We start from the raw sequence: 27,272 nt of genomic DNA on the forward strand, positions 1-27,272 counted from the left end.
AAATAGAAGTAGGATGGAAAGATGGCACAGCAGTTAATATCACTTATAGCTCTCTAAGTGGACCTTAGGTTTTGATCATCAAAACACAAATTCCAGGTTCAGGGAATCTGACACACTCTTCTGGCCTCAGCAGGTACCTATCTACACATGACATACACAAACACATACTATCTATAGGAACTAATGTTTTAACAAATGATAGGAGTGATTTTTCATATGCTTTCTGTAAGCCAGTTGTGATGGCAAATGCCAGGAATCACAACACTCATGAGACTGAGACAGGAGGATTGGTGTGAGTTGAGGCCATGTTGGACAACATAGTAAGTACAAGCCAGCCTGGGTTACATAATGAGATGTTGTGTGGAGGGACACACACGCACACATACATACAGACACACAGACACACACACATACAGAGAGAGAGAGAGAGAGAGAGAGAGAGAGAGAGAGAGAGAGAGAGAGAGAAGTGGGGAGAGAGGAAAAAGGAGAGGTTGGGGGGGTACAGAGAGAAACACAGAGGTCAGCATGTAGGAGTTTGTTCTCTCCCAGCATGTGGGTCCTGTGGACCAAACTAAGGTCATCAGTCTTGGCAACAGATGGATTTACCTGCTGGGTCATCATTGAGTGTTTATATGAAAATAACTCAATACATATGGAAGCTCTAAAAATGTATTTTACAAAGTTGTTTCTAAATTTAATCAAGCTGTCTGAAAACATAGTTCAAATTAAGCAAATTGGTATTTTAATTTTTTTCAGTGCTCTCAAGATTATTAAGGACAATTTTGTATGTGACACAAGAAAGTATTTTTTAAATCAATATATCCAGTATCTATCAACATATCCATATCCTTTTGTTCATTCACTACAAATGTCATTTGTTCCAAAATAATATTTGCATTAAGGACAAATTAAAACAAAGAAATAAAAATCCTTAAATTCCTCTATGGAGAATGAGCGTGGTTTTAAAAGTAGAGAACAGTGAGATGTCTTTGTGGTGACTCATATCTATCCTCATCTCTGTCAGCTCACTAGTCTATATAGTTCCTTCAGACCTGACACTGATTTATGATAATGCAGGAAATGACATCACCATGATCGCTCTTTAGACTGGCAGGACTTTTGGACATTTTCTCTAGTAGAGATCAGTGTTCACCAGAAACATCATATAACAATTTTAGACTCTGAAAAATGGATGCTTCCTGTTTGGCAAAGAAAATGTAAAGACTGTTTTTTTCCCCCCAAGGTCATTTTAACATTCTGAAGTTTCTTTTAAAAGAATGTTAAATCCTAATGTTCTTCATTAAATGAAGATAAATGTTTGTAGTTCATGGGAACATCTGCAGATCTTAACTGTGTTGCACAAACTCAAGAAGAGAAGGACTAGCACACACAAGGTGACATATCCACGGGTGTATAATGGGTTTTTCTCCATTAATGATGCTGACTGAACCCAAGTCAGACAAGATTTCTTGGGAGCAATGGTCCAGGTTTAAATAAATAAATAAATAAATAAATAAATAAATAGAACTGAAGAGAAAAAATTAACCAGGAGATGTTTCCCAGTATGATTATTACATGGATGAGAGAAACACAGTAGGGCGAGCTGAACCCTGACTACAGGTCAGAATGGTGTGGAGGACTGCTAATGTAAAAGCTGAAGATCTAGAAGGAAAAAGAAAGAAGGAGTGAGGAGAACATAGGAGAGAACATTGCTTCTTAGACAGAGCCACCCAGAGTATGATCAAGAGACTCAGAAAACCCTACTGTGAGCCTCCACCACACTCTCCCAGTTTAGTATAACAAGAAAGTTATACTAAAAGTATAACCAGCTAGTTTAGTTAAACCAGAAAGACATTGTATTTTAGAAGTGTTATGTGTTCTGGTATCTAAGACAGGATAGGAACTGAATGTCATCAGTTAATACAGATAATTTGTCTTTTTCAAAAAATACGTTTTAAGTATTCATAGCTCTAGAAAATGATCCCCGATGGATATAGTGAATGCTGTATTTTCCTCCTGAGGAAGCCATGCCTAATCTGCAAACTGCTTCTTATTCCATATGCATAAGGCTTGGTCATAGACACACAGTACTTCATTGGAAGAAGCAAACACACTGGGTGATGTGAAGCAGATGTCTGTTCTGTTTGCTCTGAGACCTCAGAGAGTATAAGGTACGTCTATGCCTTCCTCCATTTCATACTAGCTTTGGAAGAAAACTTGATCCAAGCATTAAATTGCTGTTTTAATCTGTTACAAGATAGAAATGAAAACAATCATATTAAGTATCATGTGCCTTAGGTGAACTTTAATTGCTTCCATTATATTTTAAAATGTGAAAAGTGATTATTTCAACTGATCAAGAAGACAGATAAAAAGAAAAAGAAAACTACATTCCTAAGAACATCTTGTTATCAAAAGGGACCTTAAGTGATATGTTTGTGTCCCTGAATATAGGAATAAGTCTTCAAGGCAAGGCTCTGAGAACACTGCAGAATCTATGGGGGAGTGACTAGTGCCCATACATACATGTGAAGCAATGTGCCACAGCCTTACTGTATGATTATAACTGGGGTTAGGAACTCAAATCCCCCTGAGATTATTTCAAAGAGGTTAAATTTGAACAGTTTCTAAAATCTGATTTATTTCTTTGAGAATAAATGTAGACTGAAGTACAAAAAGAAAGAAGAATGGCGCACAACAACGCAGGATTTCCTAGTAATGCAAAACAAGGCCGTGGTGTGGCTGCTTACCATCAAATGTCCCAGGACTAGACTCAGAGATCACTTCTAAAAAATAGCTACAGGTTTCAGCTTGAGCCAAAATTCCCTATTGCTGGCAGAAGTCCATTATTTTCCAAACTTACTAAAAATACAACAATCTGCAGGAGGAGTGGGACCCTCGCTAAAAGAAATCAGGTAGAACATAGTTACACAGAGGAATCTTCAGGTGCACAGCCTCTTCTCGCTCAGACCCATTGGAGAAACCCCCAGGTTGCTTTCTATTGAACTTCCTGACTCATCCATTTGTGAGTTAAGTTCTGGCTGCCAGTAATGACAGTTTGGGAAATGTAGGCTCTCTATGCTGCACAAACAGCCACCTGACCCTGTAGATAAGATGGTGCATGCAATGGCTAGGATATCTGTAACCATAGTTGACACTTGTCATTAAGAAACAGTATTGCCAGTTCCGGCTGTCTCCCGATCATTGCCAGCAGTCTATTGTGTGGGTATCTTTGTGGATTTCTGTGGGCCTCTCTAGCACTTTGTTTCTTCCTTTTCTCATGTGGTCTTCATTTACCATGGTCTCCTATTCCTTGTTCTCCCTCTCTGTTCTGGATCCAGCTGGGATGTCCCGCTCCCACAGGCTCTCTTTCCCTCGACCCTTGCCCTTCATTACTCCCACTCATGTCCAGGTTGTTCATGTAGATCTCAGCCATTTCTTCGTCATTGGGCAATCTCTGTGTCTTTCTTGGTGTCCTGTTTTCTAGATAGCCTTCCTGGTGATGTGAGTAGCAGTCCAGTCATCCTTGTTCCACATCTATTATCCTCTGGTGATGGGATGGCCAAACACCCTAATAGAACATGAAAATAAGTCACATTTACCATATGGACATAAACGACAGAAGAGAAAGCAATCTCTAACAGTCACTTTGAATGACCATCAGTGAGCTGAAACTGGCATAGAACAAAAGAATCCAATTTACTGTTACTCAGTAAATCGTCTACAAGAATTCTTTTTAATAAGTAACCCTGTGTGTTATTCATTGCATTAGCCATGGTGAATAAGATTTACAATCAAACAATGCACCAAATGCCTAAGATATTTAGACTGACCATCCTCTATTTCTTCACTGAAAATAAAGTAATTATTTTAAAAGCTATCAATTAAGAAATGTGGATACAATTTCCTCTTTGCTCTGTTTCTGTTTGATAAATATCACAATCCTTATAACAATGTATGTGGTGCACATATCTCTTTTTATAAAGAAGCATAATGTCACAGGAGAATCAAGAGTGTGCTTGGGTTCAAGGTTACAATACTAACAAGTTCAATGTGTAAATATTCCGCTCATGTATATAAAATAAGTTTATGCTCAGTTGAGTTCTTATTCTTCAGTATTTATTACATATTAACACCAGTACAAATTCACTGATAATATACTTGTGACTTAAGGCACATTTTCACTTATGAGTAACTCCATAGCATCTTTTGAATCTCATTTATACCTTCAAGTAAGAAATATAAGGTGACACAAAGTTATTCCTGTAGAGCTACCATTTCAAGTCTGTAGAACACATCACAAAAGACAGATCCAAGCCATAAGCTAACACCCCATAATCAAACCAGCTGCAGAGAGCTCTGCAGGAACCCTTGCTACACATCAAAAGAGGGGGAAGGAAAGGGAGAAGGAAGAAAGAGGGAGGAAAAGAGAGAGAAGGGAGATTTCACTCAACCACAACATATACCATGGTAATCCCATTAGAGGGTAATGGAGCTGAAAACTTCCTAAATTTGACTGAAGTCTTTGTGGTACAGATAGAGAACCATGTGTTATGTTTGTGGTTGTGTTTGCTATGCATGCAAATCTGCTGTGGTCCAGATCTTATAAGTTAGGTATACTACACAGTCCTTGACAATAATAATAAGCAACAATGTTACTTGTGTGGGTCACTGGAAACACCAAAGCCAGCAGAATAATGATCCATATGAGGCAAGAAAGAAATCCTGTTCAACATAACTCAGTTGCCAGTGTTGGCTTAAATTTCAGGAGTCTGACACTGGGCAGTTTAAATTTTAGGCATTAAAGTACAGTACAATTTTGGAAAAAAAGTTTCTTGGTAACAATTTTCTCAATCCCACGTGCACAATAAAGCTTAAGACATGATGACATCAAAACTCTTTTTGCAAAGTACTTGTGACCTCTTCCATACAAATGGCTTCTAGCCTTTAATCCCAGCACTCGGGAGGCAGAGCCAGGTGGATCTTTGTGAGTTCGAGGCCAGCCTGGGCTACCAAGTGAGCTCCAGGAGATGTGCAAAGCTACACAGAGAAACCCTGTCTCGAAAAACCAAAAAAAAAAAAAAAAAAAAAAAAAAAAGAATGGCTTCTATAGCTTAAGGGCCCAGAGGATGATCTGGTGTAGTCTTATGATTGTGTAGGTCACTAAACTACAAAGCACATGTGACTGTTCCCCTAAGTATAGGTTCTATTGACTGAGGAAAAAAAGCTCAAGAAAAAGGTCTAGAGAGGGAAGAATCTGGGGTAAACATAATAGCCTGGGGGATTTGAGTGTGGCATGGCCACTCAGATAGCACAGATCACCTGGCAATTAACAATATCCACTCTCAGCCTTCTGCATGGAAAACAGATATATAGCTCCTCTATTGAGAGGATAACTCTGAATATTTAAAATCCTGGGTTTTCTAGTACAAACAGTTACTCATGTGCTCTGTATGAATTATTACATTATTAGCTTTTAGTCTTTCTTTAGTTATGATGTTTACTGTAATAATTATAGGTTTATGTGAGGGTCATATGAGCACCAGCCTTATGGATCCTGTCTATAGACTGAAATTTTCACTTGTATTTGGTTTAATTTTATATTATTTCATTTCCTTTATATCTAGAAGCAATTTGTGACAGGATATATATCATATAGTCATGTAAATATATATTTGGTGTTTGGCATGTTGTACCATACAGAACTAAACAGAAAGTCTCTATAATGTTTCCACAGTAATCATCTTACATTTAATTTCCTAGGTAATATTCATTATTAAGTGGTAATCACTTGTGTATATAATCTGAGTGTGCAAGCATTTTGTTGAGAATTGAAGAGAACAAGTGAAAAAGAAAGAGAAGCTCCTCTAAATCAAACTGAACCAAAAATAATCATTTTCAGTGTCAGAAATATGCTTCTAGTGTCATTGAAAGAAATGGCAGAATAATATTGTAAAGGAAATTGCTCTTATTAAACATAGTTATACTTTCCTCAGTAAAAAGAAAACTTTAAAAAAGTTATATTGATATTATACAAGATATATAAAAAATGGAAATTGATATTTTTTGTGTGATGCCAACACAGAGGGTTTGATTAGACTATACAACTGAGATTCTATGGATGGTGGCAGGTTGAGAGGCCAATCTCACCAAAAATTGACAATATTAATTTTGTATTGTTTTCCAAACAGTTCAAAATTGTTTCTTTCAGTTATAAGTTTTACTATATCATTTTTTTCATGTATTTTGGTCCTAGTTTTCAAATTCCAGCATTTATTCTAAAAGATGATTTCTATTCTCACACAAGACATGTGGATGCTAATTGGGGTATATAGAGACATGCTTTGTATTTGATTAAAAATGAATAATCTTTTATGCTGAATTTCATTGTGAGATACATTTATACCTCACTACTGCAAATCCTCAGAGGAGAATTCCAATCTTTACAACAGTTCCTTGAGTGAAGTTTGTGGTGCTATTTACTGCTTAGCACTGTCTTCAGAAAAAAGAGAAATAGATACTACTTAACACGAAATTTACTTATTTCATGCACTATAATTTAAATATTACTTGGTGCCAATGTGTATGCAAAGTATGGTAGGAGAGATTTTTATTTCTGACCTATCTTGATGCAAATGCCTTATTGTGTACGTAATTTATATCAAATCAAGGAAGAATACAAATCAAAGTTTGTATTTTCTTGCATTATAGTGATGCTGTGTGTGGTTAATTTGAGTCTGGGAGGCAACTGTTGATAAAACACTTTAAGAATTTACTGCTAGCTGCTTTCAAAGATGGCATGTGTGAATATAGTATGTAACTTAACTAGATTATACATGTACATAAAGTTTAAAATTGAATAAATTTATATTTGCAGAAAGTTAACACAGCATATATTAATAATTAACTTTAAAATGAGAATTGATAAGTAACTACTTTTCCTAATTTGTATACAAAGAAGAGTTATGTACCTTATTGTTAATTTCAAACATTAAATTCTGAATTGTTCAATAAGTTGTATGCATTAAATGTTCCCAAAGAACATCAGTGTAAGATTCTAAAGCCATGAATCTATAATCAGTTTCAAAATAATCATCTTCCTGGCAGGTGCAATCCTGATGTCATTCTCTCAAAGATAAAAGTGACTCATAAGGAATTCAAAGGTGATTGTATTGGGGTTTAGTCTGTGAAGGTACCTATCCTAGTAATAATCTCTTTTCAAATTTGGCTGTCAGACTATTGAAATAGTAGAATCAAGAAATTGGGATTTCCCTCAACCCGCTAATGGAAACTGAGGGACTATTTCTGGACCTCTTTGTCCCACTTCCCAATGAGGCTCCAGTGGATTAATTTCCTTTTTCAGTGTTTCACTGCTAACTTGGCCTCTTCTTGTCTTATGGAAGAAGGGTGGCTGAGCCCGGCTCATTAGGGTGGTCAGATCCTAGGTACTGACAGGAATGGATCTGGTAACAGCTGCTGGGAGGAAGGACATGGAAGAAGAGGGGGGATTTCCATTTCAGAAATGACTTTCATTGATTGAAGTAAAAATGATGGTCTGTGGAGTACACGATGAGGGATTCTGGAATACAGAGAGGTGGGTCAGGAGCCAAGGGCCTTTCCTCCTGCTAGCTTTTTATTAAGAAAGCCAAAATTGCCATCTTTCTATGGTGACATGGGGCTAGAGTGTAAAATCTGAACTTTGTTCTTGCAGGAAGACCAAGGAAGAATATTAACCTCAGTGCTATTTGCTTTAAACTTGCAGTCAGCAGGAGTTGCTCTGGGGGCTGGGGAGCACAGGATATATATATATATATATATATATATATATATATATATATATATATATATATATATATATATATATATATATGGTATTTATTGTCTTCCATTTACCATTTAGTTTTATGTTCAGAGAGGAAAAATGACAGCCTTGACTGCATTTTGACTACTTTTCTGTCCTGCAGGTTTGGATCAGGAAGGCACAGCTCATTGTGTTTGCTGCCATTAGTTTACCCATTCCTGTTTGCAGCCAGTATAAAACTGATGCATTTTAACCTTGTGGTCTTGTTGATACTGAAATGCTACTCTAGGTTTAATTTTATCTATCCATGGAGGCCAGCTTGAAAACAAGTTATGAACATGGTAAAGATTTTTTATTACTTTGCTTAGAAATGGTCTCTGTGATGGGTTGAATGAAAATAGGCCCCTTAAGCTTATAGGAAGTGTCACTACTAAAAGGTGTATCCTTATTGGAGTAGGTGTGGCCTTGTTGAAGGAAATGTGTCACTGGAGGTACACTTTGAGGTTTCACATGCTCTAGCTAGACCCAGTGTCTCTATTCCTGCTTCCTGCTGATCCAGATATAGAGCTCTCAGCTACCTCTTCAGGACCATGTCTCCCTGCATGCTGCCATGTCCTGTAATGCTGATAATGAATTAAACCTCTGAACTGTAATACAGCTCCAATTAAATGTTTTCCTTTATAAGAGTTTGTATGTTTACGGTGTCTCTTTTCACAGCAATAGAAACCCTAAGACAGAGTTGCTACCAGAGACTGGGATATTGTTGAATAGGCCTGACCATGGTATTATTTGGAGGAATGTGAACTTTGGGACTTTGAATTAGGAAAGCAGATGAATGCTTTAAGTGGGACTAAATGGGTCACACTAGTAGGGTCATGGAAGACAGTAGTGCTGGGGTGAGTTCAACTGTGGGGTTTGGTTCAAGAGGTCTCAGGGGAGGAGAATACTAATTTGTCGCCTAGACAAAATTATTGTGATATTTTGGTGAAGAATGTGACTACTTTCTGCTCTTGTTAAAAATATCTGCCTGAGGCTAAATTAAAGAGCTATGGATTAAAAGCTTTGTCAGAGGAGATTTCAAGACAGCCTAGTATTGAATGTCTTGCTTGGTTGTTAGTGGCCACGCTTATACAGATCTATAAAGAAAAAGAGCAAGCTAAGCAAGGAAAAATACAAAATGTACAGTATGAGGAAAAAAGGAGCACCAGGAAGTATAAACAGATTAAAGAAAAACCTTATGCTACATGGAGTAAATGGAGTAGTTATTTCGGAGAAAGATCCCAGCTAACTAAGCTTCCAACTTGTGAAAATAAATTTAAGACAAGGTTAGGGAAAGGCCTGGTGGTACAGACCTTTAATCCCAGCACTCAGAATTCAGAGGCAGCAGATCTCAGAGTTTGAGGCCAGCCTCGTCTACTGAATGAGTTCCAGAGCAGCTAGGCTTAGACAATAAAGGAAAGCATTGAAAACAGAAAGCTGGTGTGCTTGAATTAAGGGATTGTGTTCCAGCCCTACCAAGCAGCAGAACTTAGCAGTTTTGGTCATGTGATTCTGGCTTTAGAGTCCAGGATGGAGGAAAGGGGTTATAGGATCTCTGTCCATGCCTAAGGAAAGCAACTGAGGATATGAGTCAAGGGTGTTCTGGATGGAGGCCTAGAAAGGTCATTGTATGAAGCTGTGGAGTTGATGCCTGGATTGTCTTGGAGACCCCAAGACGTTGGGGATGCCAGAGCTGTGGGATAGCTCCCTAGGAAACCTGATAACATGAAGTAGAACCAGCCCAAGAGAAAGAGATGCCTGTTGCAGTTGACAAAACTGAAAGGAGTTGGAGATCATAAGAGAGTTTTGACATCAGACATGGAGATGCAGAGTTTGGAGTTTGCCCAACTTGCTTTTGTCCAGCATTTCCTTGTTATGCTTCCTGTCCTCTCTTTTGGAATGATAATATATATAATCTGTGTCATTATATGTTAGAAGTATGTGATCTGTCTTTTTCATTTTGATTTTTACAAGGGATTACAGTTAGGAAATTACATGAGTCTCAGGAGAGACTTTGAACTTTGGACTTTTAAACAGAGCTGATACTATTATAGACTGTGGGACTTTCAAAGTTGTACTAAATGCGTTTTGCATTATGATATGCTTACATGCCTATGTGGGACAGGATATGGAATATGGTGGTTTGAATGAAAATGGCCCCCATGAGATCATAGGCAGTGGCACTATTAGGAGGTGTGGCCATGTTGGAGGAAGTGTAGTAATGAGGGTGTGCTTTAAGGTTTCAGATGTTCAAGCTACACCCAGTGTCACTGTCTCTTTTTCTCTTTGTCTGTCTCTGTCTCTCTGCTGACTGCCAATCCAGATGTAGAGTTCTCAGCTCCTTCTCCAGCACCATGTCTGCCTGCATGTTGTCATACTTCCCACCATACTGATAATGGACTAAACATCTGAACTGTAAGTAAGTCCCCAATTAAGTGTTTTCCTTGATAAGAGTTCCCATGGTCATGGTGTCTCTTCACAGCAATAGAAACTCTAGGGAAGTCTGTTTATAATGTTATTATATCTTATTTGCATACTTACCAAGTTATTACAGAAGAGAAGTCATTTAATTTTTTCTCAGGAGTAGACATGTTGATTTTCATGTTTCAAATGGTACCTAGGATGTGAGTAGCTACAGAGGGCCAGAATATTTTTAGTACCCTTCTTTTCTGCCTAGAATTCCATGAAAGGGTAGCAGTGATCACAATATTGTAGCATCAGGAGCTCACAGATTTTGAGGTGTTTGGGGTGGTTAACATGAAAGTAGAAGTATTCTCTTTGGCACCTCCACAGTGACTGTTTCCTTGGTTGGGCAACTATCTAAGGGAGAGTGATGCATTTTTAGTTCTCTACTTTTCAGAAACTTTATCAAGCTTTGGATTTTGTGACAAGTAGCCAGAGGCCTAGACTATTTGGACAACAATGAGAATTTTTATTTCTATTTATAAAGAAGAAAGATCCAGTGATTTAAAAACTATTGCATTCTCTGTGAATCTGAATGTCAGTAGATCACTGATACAACTAGGGTGCTCTTCATTCCATTCATGGAGTATGGAAGTGTTTTGAATAATTACTTTCTTTAAACAGCTGATACATAATTAGTACCATTCAAGACTCATATATTCCCAGTGATAGTGCTTTATAAAAGATTAGTCTGTGGAATGGAAATTGTAAGTGACATCCTCAGTGCTATGATGTTCAGTTTTGAATGTCTTGAATCTAGGTGCAAGTTACTCACAATTCAGTCTCATTTTTAAACACTGTGTTTTACATTACTGCTAAGTATTTTTTCATTGGGTGCTTGGTCAGGTTACCTGCAGAATGAGATCCTGGAGAGGCTCAGAAAACAAAGCTACAATGCTCACACTATTAAGATGCAGGAGTAATATAAATACCTACAATGCCTCATGAGGAAGATTATGTCAAGTGGTTGTATTAATTGTCAATCACAGACTAAATTTCCTGGACAAACGTCCTCAATGTGGGAAGGAGTTGGTCCAATAAGAATTAGAAGGCATGATGGTATATGTTAGTCCACAATGGTAAGAGCTCAGGGCAACAGCTTCTTACATGTTGGTGGGTCAGGAAGCAGGTACAGAATCAGAGTGTTCTGCCCCATAACCATGAGGTCCAGGTGAAGATCTCATGTTCCAAAATTTCAAAAGTTTCCACAAACAGTGCCACCAGTTGGAGAGTAGATATTCAAACACAAGAGCCTGTAGTCATGATTTTATATTCACAACACAACTGTGGCCAGCTGCAAGAATACAGCAATCTCAAAAGGACACTTTAGAGCAGTGTTTTGATTTCAATTAGAGAGAAAAAAGAGAGCAGAGTGAATAGTATAGGAAGAGCTGGTTGAATAACTTCCCATGGCTCTATACTCTAGGGATTGTCCCTCATTTAAAGGAATCTGGCCCTTGGAGATCAAAGCTGAAGAACATGCCTTCCAGTGAGTTATCTGCCTGTCAGTGGTGTCTTCCTGGATGAGCTCTTGGCAGTCTCTCCAGCCTAGAGGCACACAGTGTCTTCTAATGGAGAAATGTGCTTTTCATTTAGCTTGTGCCATTTTTATAACCAAAGTATCATTATATATAAGGAATTTCACTCACTCATATGTGATGTGAATATTGATCAAATGTGTATATGCAGGACTTCCAATCAGCTCTCAGCCTTTATTCATCTTCAAGGCAAAAATACAATCAGCTTCCTGCTGCCTTAACTCTTCCCTCACTAATGTTTTCAATATATATAAAACTATTGGCTTATTTACCTATTTCCCAACATGGATCCATGGTACAGAATCTAGTCACAATGATACAAATGGAGAAGGCAGAGTTTTTTCACCTTCTTAAGCAGAACACACACATACATACAGAGCATGTACACACACACACACACACACACACACACACACACACACACACACACTTCCTTCTCCTTATTAATCTTGTTACAAATTTTCTTCCTCAACTATGTCTGAAATTTCTGTCATGAGAGAACTGTTTCCTGCAGAGAATATTTGTGGAGATTGTAGCCACTTAGCAGGGAACATGAGGACACATATATTAAGCTAATACATTTTTAAAAACTGTGGAGTGAATGGGCCATCAGTTTTCCAAGAGCCTGTGCAGAGTGACAGGATTAGTCCTGACAGCCGTGAGCATCCTTGCTGGATGGGAGGCTCAGAAACCCACTGTGCCTTCAGGACTTAGTCACAGTTGCTGTTTAGGGCAGTCTACACCTGTTTCCAAAGGGTGTACATTATTATGGTCCTTATTATCTCCAGTAGACCCACAGCAGCCTGCCTGCCAAGCATTGGAGTCATAATTTACATGTGCTTTAGACAGCTCTTTATCACGTAACTTCTGAGTTAAAGAAGAAGAGATTTTATAGTAGTTCTGACATTCATTGGATTGCTGAGTTTAATGGAGTAGGTAACAAAAATTTTTTGTCTTGTTTTTAGAAACTTTGTTTTAGATTAATCTTTTTAGTCTCTTACCACTAGGGCTTTTTGCATTGTTTGGTTTTGCAAAGAACTTGCTTGCCAAATGACTTATCATTGAAATAGACCATCTGAAATTGATCTCTATTTAAGACCTCTATGTGAAGTCTCATTGCTTTGTGTTCTTAAAGTGGCTCTAAATAGATTAAGACCTTAAACTCACACAGGGGCAATGTGGAAAGAGATGGATAGAGGAACCTCTACTATATATACACAATATAAGTATAAATTTGATGAAGTTGCTGTGTTTTCTATCAATGAGGCAATGAAAGTTCACAACATATTTCATTTATGTCATGAAGTAGTTTAAAGAAGTAGTTTAAAATCACTCCCCATATGAGTAACAAGTGGTTTATGAATGGTTATTGTCTCTGTTGTCTTTCTCTCTGTGCCTCTGTCTGGCTCTGTTTCTTTCTCTCCTCTTCCTCTTTTGTTTCTGTTTAGTTTGACATTTCATATACATACATACATACATACATATGAATATGTATATATCCTTTGTCCTCTAACTCTGCCTTGGAGAGCCAGCCTCTAAGGTAGCACTCTTGGCTCCAAGAAAAATACAGAGTGTTGGTGAAGCTGTGACTTTTCTATCTGAGGGTGAGGGAAAAATAACACTCACACATTCTCTTGATGGTTCCTTTATTCTCCTTCGTTCTCTTTCTCATTGTTTATATATCCCAAAAAAATCAGGCAATATACGAGCCATAAAAAGGTTACATTCCATAGGTAAAGGCATGAGTTGAAGCAGAGTCATCTCAAAAACTCTCATGCAATATATCTAAGCAGCCTTTCATGTGTAAGCAAGGAGCATATTTTCTCAGCCAAACCTTTTACTGACAGACTGTAAATTTTAGTTATAAAGAAGGAATCAATTACTTTATTATCTATCTTGAGAGGAAATATTATAAGGACTTATAAAGGAATCGTAAACCTAAATTGCTGAAGAACCCAAGAAAATGAGAAAATTGCATACTTGCAACCTATCTGAGTATATAGCTACTTTCCCCCCTGCATTCTTTCAAGTAGGGACATTAAAGCAACTCATGACCATGTAAACATTTTACACTAAAACTCTACAATCAGAAATCATAAATTCTAAATTCTCTTTAAATCCTAGAGTTGACTTTTGAGTACTGAGTTTCAGAAAAATGATGGTAGGGATGTCATAGATTCTCTAGTTCATGTTTGGGTACCTTATATCTTTTAGTATAAGCTCAGTTGGCACTTTCAACAATGCTTTAAATCTCAAAATATCTTTTCTGTTTGGTGTGTAGCTACTGACTATCAAAGAAAAACCTATAGCCCTGTTTTGGGGGCTATAGAGTCAAATTATTTTCTGTAACCCTTACTAGGCAGAATTATTTGCACAAACTGAGGTCAGGAATGGATATAAAGAATTAATCATTTGCCAGCTAGCAATAATTGTGGCGTTTTGTATTTATGACATAGCTAAGCAGCTCAGTTTGCCCTTGTGGAATAAAGATTGATTTTCTGGGAATGTTTATCTTAAAGACCATTAGCAAGTCCTCTGGTCTAATCTCAAGCTATTTTGAAGCTTAGTTCTACCTAATGGTGCAAAAGAAACCTGTGCCTGGCTTCTGGACTCAAATGTTTTCCTGAATCATAAATCTAAGCTGTGATATAGAGCAGCTCCTTAGTTGGCCTAGCTATAAAACATATCCTAGTATTTATTTTTATTCACCAAAACTTTGTATCTATTAGACAATGAAGCTGAAGTAGGAATCATCTTCATGACAATCCACAGATAAAAATGCCCAGAATATTGGAATGTATTCATGAGATAAACACACTATAATACAGGCAGTAGGGAACACTCCAGATCCATATACATCATATCGGATACCAGGTAAAGATTGTAACAGCAAACATGTGAAGGTATCACATGTTCTGGACTCTGTAGTCTTGTGGCCTTGCTTAACAAGGTAAATAGACATCAGAGAGCTTTTCTTCTTGTGAACTGACACCTAGAACCTTAATTGCCACTTTCTGTTCCTGTGACAGGGCTATTAGCACTTCCCTAAATTCTGTCAAGGAGAAGAAGGTCAGGAAAGGGCAGTTGTGACTCACAGTAAACATGTATTTCAGTCTACAGTTTCTGCCAGTGTGTGATCCATCACTAACAACCAAGTCTAGTTTAATTTCTCAGAGGAATTCTGGAAGTCTTTTGAGGTTTGAATTCCTGAAATACCTTGGAAGCAGAGATTTGGGAGACTATGGAGAGACAAGATGACAGTTTCAATCAGCCATACCTACTTAGTCCTCTGTGCGCAGTTTCCCTTGCCCACTGAGGACACAACATTCACATACCTGCTGTTTGTGGTGAGCAGCTTGTCGATGGTCAGTATCTCACTTCAGTAACTGTTGAAATGCAGTGAGCAGAGCTTAGCCCCAGAGAATTCTGCTTTATCATGCATTCTGATACTCACCACATAGGCGTTAAATATTTTCTCCAATCTTTAGCAAGTTCACTCAACTTCCTTCTTGTAGAATTTAAAGACATAATCAATACATGTCACTTTCAGACACAAATATTAATGACTTCAAGAGTTTTGGGAAATGCCACACAAACCCAGGGTTATGTGAATTTTCCATTAATAAAATATTAATATTTTCAGAATGTATAAACAATATCAACTTCCTAACTTTGTAAAGCAATTTTAAGTATTACTGTATGCATAGTACTTCTAAATATTAAATTACTTATATATAAGTGAAACATAATTTCCCTTGATTTTTTGGCATGCTATGATGAAAGTCTTCAAACACTTCAAAACCTACAGAATATGGCATTTAATGCATTTAATAACCTGAGACTTTTAATGACAATGAGACATATCTGCTCCTGGCAGCACCAATTTACCAAGAAAACGATGGGCATAGAAGAACCTCCATATAGAGTTTTCTTTCTTTATGGCAAAAGTTAACCACTTAGCAAGGAAACTTCCCTTTCCTCAATACCTGACTGAATGCTGTCCAAACTGGACCAGCAGGACACAAAAGAAAACGACTGCTGAACTTTGTCAAGACAAAGTAGGACAGTCTTTTAAAATTCCCAGCGTCTCAGGAATGTCTATCAGATATCTTAGACCTGTAGGCCAAAGATAGATGCCCCAACATTACCAAGGAACTTTGTACAGGCAGCCAGATATCCCTGTTATTAGGTGATGAATCTTTGATGAATATAAAGACTAAGTAGTTAAATGTATAGTTTTCTTTAGTTATGGTAAAAGGTAAACTAGATACAAAACTTTAGACACATGAAGATAAGATAAATAATAAAGTATTTTCTCTAACTTTGCCAAATACAAATGGACTGGATATTGTAACTGCAATTCTTACTTGATAACTGTTTTTGTTGTATGTAATTTTACAATGTTAAAATTAAAACCTTTTAATTAGGCAAAAAGGAGGAAATGCTGTGTAATAATCCCTTTCTACACTGTGAAGATGTGTTGCTCTCATTGTTAATAAAGAGCTAACTGGAAAATAGCTATGCAGGAAGAGGTTAGACAGGAGAGGAAAACTGAGAGGATTCTGGGAAGAAGAAGGGCAGAGTCACATGACATGTATATCCAGATGCAGAGGAAGAAGATGAATATGCCATGCAGAAAAAAGGTACTAACACATGGTAGAGCATAGATAAAAATAGGGGTTATTATAAGTTGAAAGAGCTAGTTAGTAACAAGCCTAAGTTATTGGCTGAATATTTATAACTAATAGTAAGTCTCTGTGTGGTTATTTGAAAGTGGTCTGACAGGATGAGAAAATATGCCTACATTTTTCCTTGGCATTCAGAGCACCAACTGAAACTTAAAAGTGACATTGATGAAGACCAAATTAACATGTAATAAGCCTTGAATAAACTAATGGGTTCAATACTTTGTTGGTTTCTTCTTTTTCCACATGTTACAGGGGATGGAGTCCAGTCTTCAAGCATGGACTTTAAGCACACACTCTGCCCCTGAGTCCATTCTAGTCTTTCTTCCTTTATCCTCTCAATAGCTTCTAAAGTACACACTATTAGTATCCCCAGATATCAGGTAAAAGGTGCAGGATGGTCAGCACCCTCAGAGACAGTATATGGCCATTTTGCAAATATGAGAAACTTAATTCCACTGCCCCCTGCTTCCTACATACATGGCTATTATGGATTTCTAGGAAGGGGAGTGATGAGGCTGAATTTCCATGTGGATCAGAAAGGAAGATAAACCTTATCAATTCTATGTCCTAGGTGGGAATATGGCCTCAATTTCTTTTATATAGCTATTTATGCAGAGTAGAGCTAAATCCTGTTTATGGGGAAGGAATACTCTCTGGGGGCAGAACAATACTTTATTTAATCCAAAAGGTGTCAGAGTGAAAATTCCAATTCTGAAATGAGAAAAGGAAGAATCACAGTCATCAGATATCTCCCAAATCTCCTTCCTCTCTCTATTCTTCATCTTTCTCTCATCTTTTCTCCTTTCTTTGCCTTTCCTTTCCTCCTCTCCTCTGCTTTCCATCTTATTGCTCTCTCACTCTATCTCTTCTCCCATCCTCTCCTCCTGTCTCTCCCCTTCTCTATGCATCCCTTCCTCCCTTATAGGACATATGGACCTCTTCCTCCCATTCTTAGCCATTACTGCTATCATTGTCCTCCCCTTAGATCTTGTCTTTTCTTTTCATAGTACCAATCACCTTCCCTTGTCCTCTCTTTCTTCTCTTCCTCTCATCCTCTTCCTCCTCCTCCTTCATCTCCTTCTTCTTACCCTTGTATATGTACCTTCCTCTCTCTCTGTCTCACTCTCTCTGGATATCTTTCTTGAACATTAACCTAATGTCACAAAGGAACCCAATAGTAGAAATGAGAAAGAAGAAGAATCAAGAATAAAACAGATCTGTTCTGATCAATCATTGTGAGTACCAAGTAGGGGATGTGCTAAAACCAGGGTTCACTAATTCCAGTGGAACAATGTCCAGGGTACAAAAATTGTTACAAAACAAGGCAGGATATTTCATTGTTTTTCCAACACTAGCTCTGCTGAGAAATTCAAAATAATATGACATTGGGAATGAAAAGTTATGACACTCATATACAATGTCTGGTGTAGAATTTCTTCAATATCTGGCTCTTGAGGATTTGTTTTAGGAACCAGCTATGGTGTCAGCACAACTTTTAAGAGAAGATGGTGTTCATTAGAATGTGCACCTAAAAGGAAGGCTTTTATAGCAATCAGTTAAGACAGTCTGAGGATATTATTTACCTTTTAAAGTATCCTGAGCCATAGAGCATTTTGCTCTTGTACCTTTCATACCTGAACCCTTTATACTTACTCTTTATATTTAGGGGAATACACCACTGCAATTGCTTCTAGCAGCATCTTCTGGTAGCAAAAATGTGTGTGTAAATCCACACTTAACAAGAAGGCTGTCTGGGTTGGATGGGTCTGAGAAGACAAAAGAAGCCAAGAATTCCCAGTGAGCTCCATGCCTGATCCACCAGGGAAGGCAGTCCCAAGAAGCTTCATGAACTGGCTCCCACCATGATTTCCCAAATCATGCCAGGAAAACACTCCAGTCTCCTAGGGGGAAAAGGAAAAAGGGACAATTTCTTTTGTCCTTCTGATCCATAAATGTCCAAATAAGCTGAAGTTCTCTCAATCACTTCTTAGCTGGTCCCTCACTGAGGACAGCTCCTTTTATTCACCCATGCCTAGTTATACTTGATATCGAAATAGCAACCATTCCAAGTTTTGTCCTTCAGCTTCTAACTTTTCTCTGCTTCCCTTCTGCCAACAGCAGACTCGGATTCCATCTTCACCAAGAATTCCTACTTTAAACATCAGTTCAACAGTCACTCTGGGCCTTCAGCTCCATGCCTTCAATCCTGCCTCTGAGATCTCCCTATGTGATCTCTCCATATGTGAAGAGGAAATCCTTCTGCCCTTCAGATGTTGTACTGTACACACTACTGTCACATTATCTTACCCCTCTTTCCTTCCCTTCCCTCCACTCTTTCACTGACTCACTAGGTGTAAACACACAACAGATAGCTGTATGTCAGAGTGGGGGCAGAAGCTTGCAGATGTCAAGGGAAGCAAGTCAGATATAAAATTCATGTATCTATGCATTGCATTTCAAGACACATGCAGTGCTGAAGTACTGATACGATGGAGGGGGGCACACTTGGGAGATTAATTCTATAGAAACCAAAGAAGAGATGGTTAGAGCAAGAGGGGGATCAATCTCAGAGAAAGGAATTTGGAAAGCAGGACCAAGCACTTGGCAATTTCCTGTTACCTTCTCTAAGTGCACATAGATGTCTCCTTAAGGAGATATCTGTCCATGTATGTGCACTAGCAAGAAAGTTATATTTTGAAATGTCAAGCATTTGTAAAACTAAAGGAAATTGAAGAAAAAAACTAAAATCAAAAAAACAAAATTCAAGTAAACAAAACCATGCTTAAACCACTTCCCAGTTCCTGTACATGTCAGAATTTTGTTAATCAAGTTCTGCAAAGAGCAGCCTTGTCTCTCTCTGTTCCCCTAGGATCTAAGGTCTGAATGTAAGCCTCAATATGACAGTCCTAACAGACTTCACAATAGCCATAAACTTCATTAGATAACTTCTGTTCAAGCCACAGTCTTCTCTCGTAGCACAGATTGTTGCCAAAGTCACCATCCAGCAGGTCCACATTCCTGAAGGCTAGGCTTCCAGGACCGTGCCAGTACACCCACCTTTCCATTGTAGATGTAACCAACTGTCTTATTAAATAAGAAACACAGAACCAATGTAAAAGAGAAAGCCAAGAGGTCAGAGCTCAGAGCTAAAACCTTACCCTTCCTCCTGCGGTGGTCCTACCTCTTCGAAAGAGACCTACTTCTTGTGTGTTTGTTTTTATTATAGTCTTTCTATTCTGCCTTCTCATTGGTTGTAAACCCAAACACGTGACTGCCTCGTCACTGCCTGTAAGTACAGCTCTCCAGGTCTTAAAGGCGTGCGTCTCCAATGCTGGCTGTATCCTTAAACACAGAGAGATCTACCTGGCTCTGTCTACCAAGTGCTGGGATTAAAGGCATGTGCCACTACCGCCATGCTCTTGTTATGGCTCTAATAGCTCTGACCCCAGGGCAACTTTATTTATTAACATACAATTAAAATTACATTTCAGTACAAATAAAATACCACCATATTCCATGGCTTCTTTAAACCTTGCAGTCTCTTCCCACCAAGGTCTAAAATTCATTAGCCAACATCCTCCAATGAGCTCCAGCTCCAGCATGAGATCTGAATCCTCTTCCTGCCAGAACCTGTCCTTGGGTCACATCTTGAATTCATTTCCCTGCTTTCCCTGTTGTGTGGCTTCTGTGAACCCCATAACCATTTCTCCTATAGCCTTGTGTCTGTCATCCCTCACTATGTTTCTTCTCTCCTCATTACATCTCTTCCTCAGTTCTCATTACTCCCCATTTACCAGATTTTCAAGTCCAGCTCCATGCAGAAGCCTTCCATATCCCTCTCCTGCCTTCACCTGGCTTCCCAGAACCTCCTTCTAACTGCCAGCAAAGGTTCCAAGATGTGGTATCTCACACTGCTTTCAATTACACAAGGTAGGACTGAACCCCACTTCCAAAATCAGTCTTCCTCTAGATACACTACTAATGCTTATGAGAGGGTCACTGCCATCCCCTTGAGCCCAACTCCAAGCCTGCCCTGTCACAGACTTGACAACCTCTATTCCTCAGCCGCTGGATCTCTGAAATGCCACATTTCTATGCACATGGTCATCACCTTCTCATCATCATTGGAAGTGAGCAGCTCTCAAACATTAACTGACTTCCCCCATTGCACCTAGCCTTACAACTCCTTCATTTTACATTCTGGAGTCTGGTTTGGTCACCTCATCATTCTGCCCAAAATAACCTGAAGAGTTATACATTTATTCAAATCACCACTATTCTTACTGCCCACACTGGACAATTGGAAGCATGGCTCTGAATGGTCATTTCAATACAAATCTGCCATCCTTTTCTGATACCAACCACAAATCCCAAAAAAACATGACACGGACTGATGCAAGACCCCTCCTCCAGGAACTCTCTTTTGGCACCTCTTTACAAGTCATCAAAAGTCACCTCAAGTGGGACCCCTCTTCCTCTGAAACCCACAGTGCCCTGTATTTTCCTCCTGAAGATAGAATGCACTATGCCTCATGGGAATTGGTGCTCATTTTCTGTGTCATCACCCCTTAGCGTCCAGGCACTGAGGGCCAAATTTCTATCTGCCATGGTATATTATTGTTAGGCAATCAATAAGAATTTATGCAAGTGAAGCATGAAGACACAGGAGACTGCCTCATACATCAGTACTTCCCAATTGTGAGTACAAAAGTACTTGCCATCTCTCAAAACCTAGAAATAACCAACTGATTGTGGCTTATACCTGTGCCATTCCAAGAAAAGATGCTTGTTCTGTGAGTTTCACGCCTTGGAAATTAGAGAATTATTCAGAAGAACTCTTGTAAGGAAAAAAATGTATATCCTTGAAGATCACCACAAGCTTGTCCAAATACTTGCAAACCTTTCATGATGGAGCTCTTTAGGTGTGCACAAAGCAAGAGCTTTTTCCTAAAGACAAATATGCAGTTATTAGAATAAACTCTTTTGACTTAGTTAAAATAATTTTAGGTACATAGTCTCTACACTATGTTCTCATACATTCTAGGGAAGCATCCATTCTCCACTCACTCACAAGAATTGGAACTTTGAAGAATTACTTTGAGTAAGAGATAAAATTAGAAGAGCTGGAAATACACCAGAAAATGTGCCTTTGACTCAAGGCTAGAACACTGGTGACTGCTTGTGCTCAGAGACAGATGATCTGGAAAGGATTGACTCTGTACAGAGAAAGAAATAGAAGTGTGTCACAGGGAGATCAGTTTGCTTACATGAATCCAACCTAAGGTGAGAAGCCCCAGCTCTTCTTGAATAAAAAGGAGTTCCTCATCGTTCTCAGCATAACAATTATCAGGCTCTCCATTCTGCACAGGGATTATAATATGAGTGACATGATATTCTTCCCTTACCTGACAAGAGAAAACAACTTGTTACAATTCCCTGGCACTGTCAATCCCACTCTCTCACAGCACAAGTAAGTGAAGCCCCCACCCCAGTGAATGACTCTCATCCTTCTCTCTCACCTCAGTGTTTCTCCACTTTTACTGCTTCAGTGCTTTGCTGTGCCGGAGACAGCATGTGAAAAGCCTGACATGTTGCCAGTGGAATCTGTGCTGGAGATACCAGAGAATGAGGACATCAATCCCTCTGGGCCTGCCCCACCAGATATTCTACTAAGCCTGCCTTCTGTGGGCCAGCGAGAAAACAACCCTTGTTTTCACCCATCCAGCTGTTACTGGTTCTTATAATCCTCCTCCTCTACTTGCTCTCTATGGTTTTCTTTCTCTCACCTTCGGTGGTTTCCATGAAATTAGAAATGATACTGAAATTGTGTCAATGGCAGGTGTTAAAGCTCTTTTACAGGTCATGGGGGAAACCCAGAAGGCTGGTGGAGAAAACTGTAGATGGAGTGACATATAGATAGGATAAAAGACAAGAGTTGTCCAGAACTAGTTAGAAGACAACTTGGTGAATTATAGAGAGATGAAGAAGGACTTAAGCTGACAGGAAACTGGCAGTCTGGTACTTGAAACCATTGCTTGTACTTCTGTGCTTTCTGAGAAACTGCAAGTAGATGGCCTCTGGGGTGATTACCTCAGATGGTCTGATAATTATTAATCTGCAAAAGAATAAGCTGGTATGCTTTGGCTTTCTTCCTTGGAACTTCTATGTGCAATCAAAGGGCACGGGGTACACTTTGCTGATTTACAAAAAGAACTTTTGAAACTATCGTGGAGAACTCAATCACCTGTTGACTTTTCTCACCCCCTATTTCCTTGTATTATTACAATAAAAGACTGGGGTTGAGTCAGATCAGGAAAAGGAAGAGAAAACGCACATCTCCAGATCTCACAAGACTTGTCAGCTTGACCAACTCCTGTGTTCCAGTTTTTTCTTGTGCCTGCCAGACATTCCTGCCCTTTGAGACCCTCGAAACTGCTGAGGCTGGTCCCCGGCATTGCTGGGTACTCTATGAAGGCAGAGATGATAAGATGAACCTGATATGATGTCCCTCCTAGCACATCCTGGCCTAGGTTCTTCCCTGCAGCAGCCAGTAGGTCTGCTCTGGGGTCTTGAGGTATTTAATTTATTATTCCAAGGCTTAGCACAGAATACGTGGTCAGACCAGGCCACAGAAGGAATTGAGTCCTCCTCCTTTTAGAATTAGTCAATATGCCTGTCTCCATGTCTCATACCTGACATTCTGCTTGCCAGCCTGCCTGCTTTTACTTCAATATCTCACTCTGTACATGAGCCAGGTTTGAACTTGTAGGAAGCCTCCAGTCCCAGTTTGCCAATGACTGGGGTTACAGGCATTAGCCACCACTAGAGTGAAAATTTCTAATTATAGCATTGAAGCAAATTGTTCAATTCAAGGGACTTTGAAAAGCAACCAAATGCAAACTCATCAAATTCAAGGTGGCCAGGCCTTGCCATCCATGGTTCCTTCTGTGGAGTGATATGTATGGACACAGCTCCTAGATATGTTTTCTTGGAGTCATGGAAAGCAAAGGGGGAAGAAACAATCTGACATCAAGAAGGAGTTTTCATATCTTTACCAGGGTACCACATAAGACTCCACATGTTTCTAGTCCTGTCTTGGTATTGTTTTTCCTTGCAGAATGGAGGAACTGATCCCATAAATCCTTTGGAAGGACCACAGGGCAGAGGCCTTAGGAGTTCTGAACTGCAATGGAAAAGAGAGAGAAGTCTGAGGTTACAGGGCCTGGTGTCCCTGAGCAGAACTCAGCCTGGCAGCCTAGAGGAAAAACATGAAGTCATCAGCATTCCCTCCAGCAGCACATTCCTCACTTTCAGGACCCATGATGGAACCACACAGCAGGCAGGGATTTTCTTCTCCAAACTCTGGCCACAGGTGAGTGGGAGCTGTGAGAGTGGACTTTACCAGCTTGAGTGGATGGAACAACATATTTCTAGGTGTGACTATGAGTTGGTTGTAAAAAAAAATGTCCATGTGAGTTCACAGACTCAGTGGGCAAAGTCCCCTCTCAACTCAGGTAGGTAACATGAAGGCACATGGGAGATAAACAGGACAAACAGGCAGAGAAAAATGTAAACTTCCTCCGCTATGTCTCTCTGGATATAAACAAATCTTCTTTATCTGTGGTACATATGTCCAGGTCTGCTGGCTTCTAGACTCTCAAGTCTGGACTTAGGTTTCCCTGGGTTTGAGACTAAGTCTCTAAAAAGTAGCTCCATTGGTCTGTGCCTTCCAGACATAGACTGACTCAAATTATTAATATTCCAGAGCTTCCATATTGAAGAAAGACTGTTGTGATCATGTTCAGCCATGTAGACCACTGTATTCAAGAGCTCTGAGACCAAGAGAAACCCTATCAAATTTTAATAGGTTGTATACAGGATAGAAATGTACAGAGACTTATCTCAAGATCATAATACCACAGCTTGTCTCCAATAGGGCATGTTGTAAGGATTGGTAAGATCCTTGAGACCCCAGAATTGCCGGGCAATCCATATTAACATACCACCTGGAGAAGCTGCAGCCCAAGACTCGAACTGTGAGTGAAGATGGTACAGAAATCTGTCCTGGGCATATTTCTTGACTTATCTTGAACCAGTAAGCCCTTTCCTAATTATTTCTCCAAGCCCAATAGGAACTGAACAGCATCCTCCTGCTCCTTCATTATATTATTTGGATGTGTAGATTGCTGAGTTCAGAAGGCTCAAGGCTGGCAAAGGCTGATTCTCTTACTTATATCTGGAAATGTGTAAATTGCTGACTGCACAGGGTCATGGCTGGGAAAGGCCAATTCTCTCACCTGTGCCTACTTGAGACAGAGCACTGCAATTTGGCTTGCAGCTCCTCCTCATTCAAGAAGAGATTTTGACTCTTGCAAGGCAAGACAAGAATCAACCAATGCTTTAGAAACATCAGAAAAGCCAGGCCTTGTGATGTACACTTGGAATTTCAGTATTTACTTGCTGAGATGGCAGGATCTCAAGTCTATTCAGGCTGTAAAAGTAGATGTTACAAATGAAACAAACAACATAAACCAAATGAGATGAGATACTTGAGAACTTTTTTTCAGAAATATTTGTGTATTTTCCCTTTAAAATCCTTTATGTATGAACAGTGAGTGTGTTTGCACATGTCCATGATCTGTATTTATTTTTCAGAATGTACACACTGCTGTGTGAGCAAGGATGCACAGGTGCTTCAGCACATCTGCAGATGTGACCTGACTGCCTGGAGTGCTGATCTTCCCTGGCCCCTTTGGTCCAACAGAATCTCTTCTGTGCTTCTGTGTCTGCCCAGCTAGCTGTGCTGTGAGAAACCAGGTCTTCTCCTGTCTCCCTGTCCCACCTCACCTGAAGAGAACCTTGAATGTAGAGGTGGCCAACACACCCCATTGTCACATGCTTTCTGGAGATTCCATCTCAGGTTCTGACCCTGTCACTGCCAGTGCTTCACCCAAAGAGTCATCATCTCCCAGGCCCTAATTGAGGATTTCCTGTGAGAGTCTACCAAATGCTGAAAACATAATCTCATGCACCCAGAATTCTGTTGCCCTCACATCTCTCCATTATGTCTTAGATTATCTGAGAGCCGATTTTCATAAAGTAACAATGCACATCACATTCCTTACGATGGGAGGTGATTCAGTATTTTCTTAATGTGATTCTTCAAATCTCTACAGAGCTCAGAAAAGATGAGGATCTGAATTCAAACAAGTTTTGAGGAAACTTGTCTGGGTAAACTAAGTTAAAGGTTATTTTGACAATACAGATGGCAGGAAGGAATGAGACAACATTCATCAATGAGGTTCTGTTACCACAGCAACGTGGATCCATGGAAGCAAACGGCCGAGGACGTGGACAAGGGGAAGGAACATTCTCTGTGTGGCTCAGTGCTCTAGACCTCAGACACCTGTGCACCAGCACCGCCTTACTTTACTGGAGAGCTGCAGTCTCAGTTTTGTGTGGCTGACCCAGAGGCAATGGGAAACACTTATACACAAGTCATTTCCAAGTCATGGACCTGTGGTGACTCACCTGGGCTTCTCTTCATTTTAGTCTCCCCACAGTGAGTGTCTGCTGAAGTGATGGGTGTTATCTTCTCAAAGGCTTCCTGTGGGCCACACACCACTGGTTGTTTCACAGGTGTGCTTCCTCCTGAAGGTTCTTCAGCCTTTGTAGATGTTGATGTCAGCCTGGGGTTCACCTCTCCACCATACACAAGTGTATGCAGAAGAGAGATGAATTTGGGCAAGTCTGGGGAGTTTTGTCCGAGATTTCTTCTATCCTTCTAGAATGCCTTGTTTCTTGCCTCTTCCTCTTTTCTTTTCTTCTACAGAAAGAGAAACAGATTTAGGCTAATTCTTCAAATCCCAGAAGAAAAAGCTTTACCAGAAAAGAGATGAACAATGTGTAAGTCTGTTTAGGTCTGACATCTCAGCATAAGGTCCATGTTTACGTTCATAACACTGGTGCTATGGAAAACAGCCAATTAGTCAGTTCCTATATAGCCATCTTCAGTAACCACTAAGACTCAATATTCTCAGCACCATACTGCACTTTGCATGTGTGTGTGTGTGCGCATGCATGCATGTGTGCGTGCGTGTGTGCACGTGCGTGTGTGCGTGCATGAGCGCGCACATTGGCTTGTCTGGATAAAGTGCACGTGTGTTCAAGTGAGTGTGGAGCCTATCCATTGCATCACAGACTAGTGAGCTCCAGTCTTACACTATGTTGCTAACTCAGATGCAATGGGGACCACTTATGTACAAGTCTTTGCCAAGTCATGGACCTGTGGTAACTCATCTGGGCTTCTCACCATCTTAGTTTCCCTACAATGGGTGTCTGCTGATGATGTGGTGGAGGTTATCTCCTCAAAGGCTTCTTGTGGTCCACACACCACTAGTGGTTTAATAGATGTGCTTCCTCCTGAACATTCTTTAGCCTTTTTCAATGCCAATGTCAGGTTGGGTCCCACCTCTCCATTCCTGTCTTTATCACTGCCACCCACTAGCCTGTTTAAAAGGAAGCACCATTTTCCAAATGCTTTGGAGTTTTAGAGGATATTTCTTATATCCTCCCTGAAGGGCTTGTTCTTTGCCCCTTCCTCTTCTGTCTTATTCTACAGAAAGAGAACAGGATTCAGGCTAATACTTAAAATCTCATAAGAAAAAGCCTTGTCAGCAAAGAGATGAACAAAGCGTAGTTCTGTTCCCGTCTGACATCTTAGCATTACATTCATGCTCACCT

The 27,272-nt window shown here is 39.6% G+C and overlaps 1 long non-coding RNA gene across 1 annotated transcript; it reads left to right on the plus strand.

Annotated features, from left to right (window-relative positions):
- The first annotated feature begins 2,067 nt into the window (after positions 1–2,067).
- LOC143267050 (uncharacterized) lies at positions 2,068–26,550 on the plus strand. The gene is made up of 6 exons (XR_013041980.1): positions 2,068–2,171; positions 7,108–7,163; positions 7,965–8,142; positions 10,164–10,255; positions 16,269–21,999; positions 23,647–26,550. It is a non-coding gene; the product is annotated as an uncharacterized LOC143267050 (long non-coding RNA).
- The last annotated feature ends 722 nt before the right edge of the window (positions 26,551–27,272 follow it).

The sequence above is a fragment of the Peromyscus maniculatus genome, chromosome 1, assembly GCF_049852395.1.
Source record: "Peromyscus maniculatus bairdii isolate BWxNUB_F1_BW_parent chromosome 1, HU_Pman_BW_mat_3.1, whole genome shotgun sequence".
Taxonomy (NCBI): domain Eukaryota; kingdom Metazoa; phylum Chordata; class Mammalia; order Rodentia; family Cricetidae; genus Peromyscus; species Peromyscus maniculatus.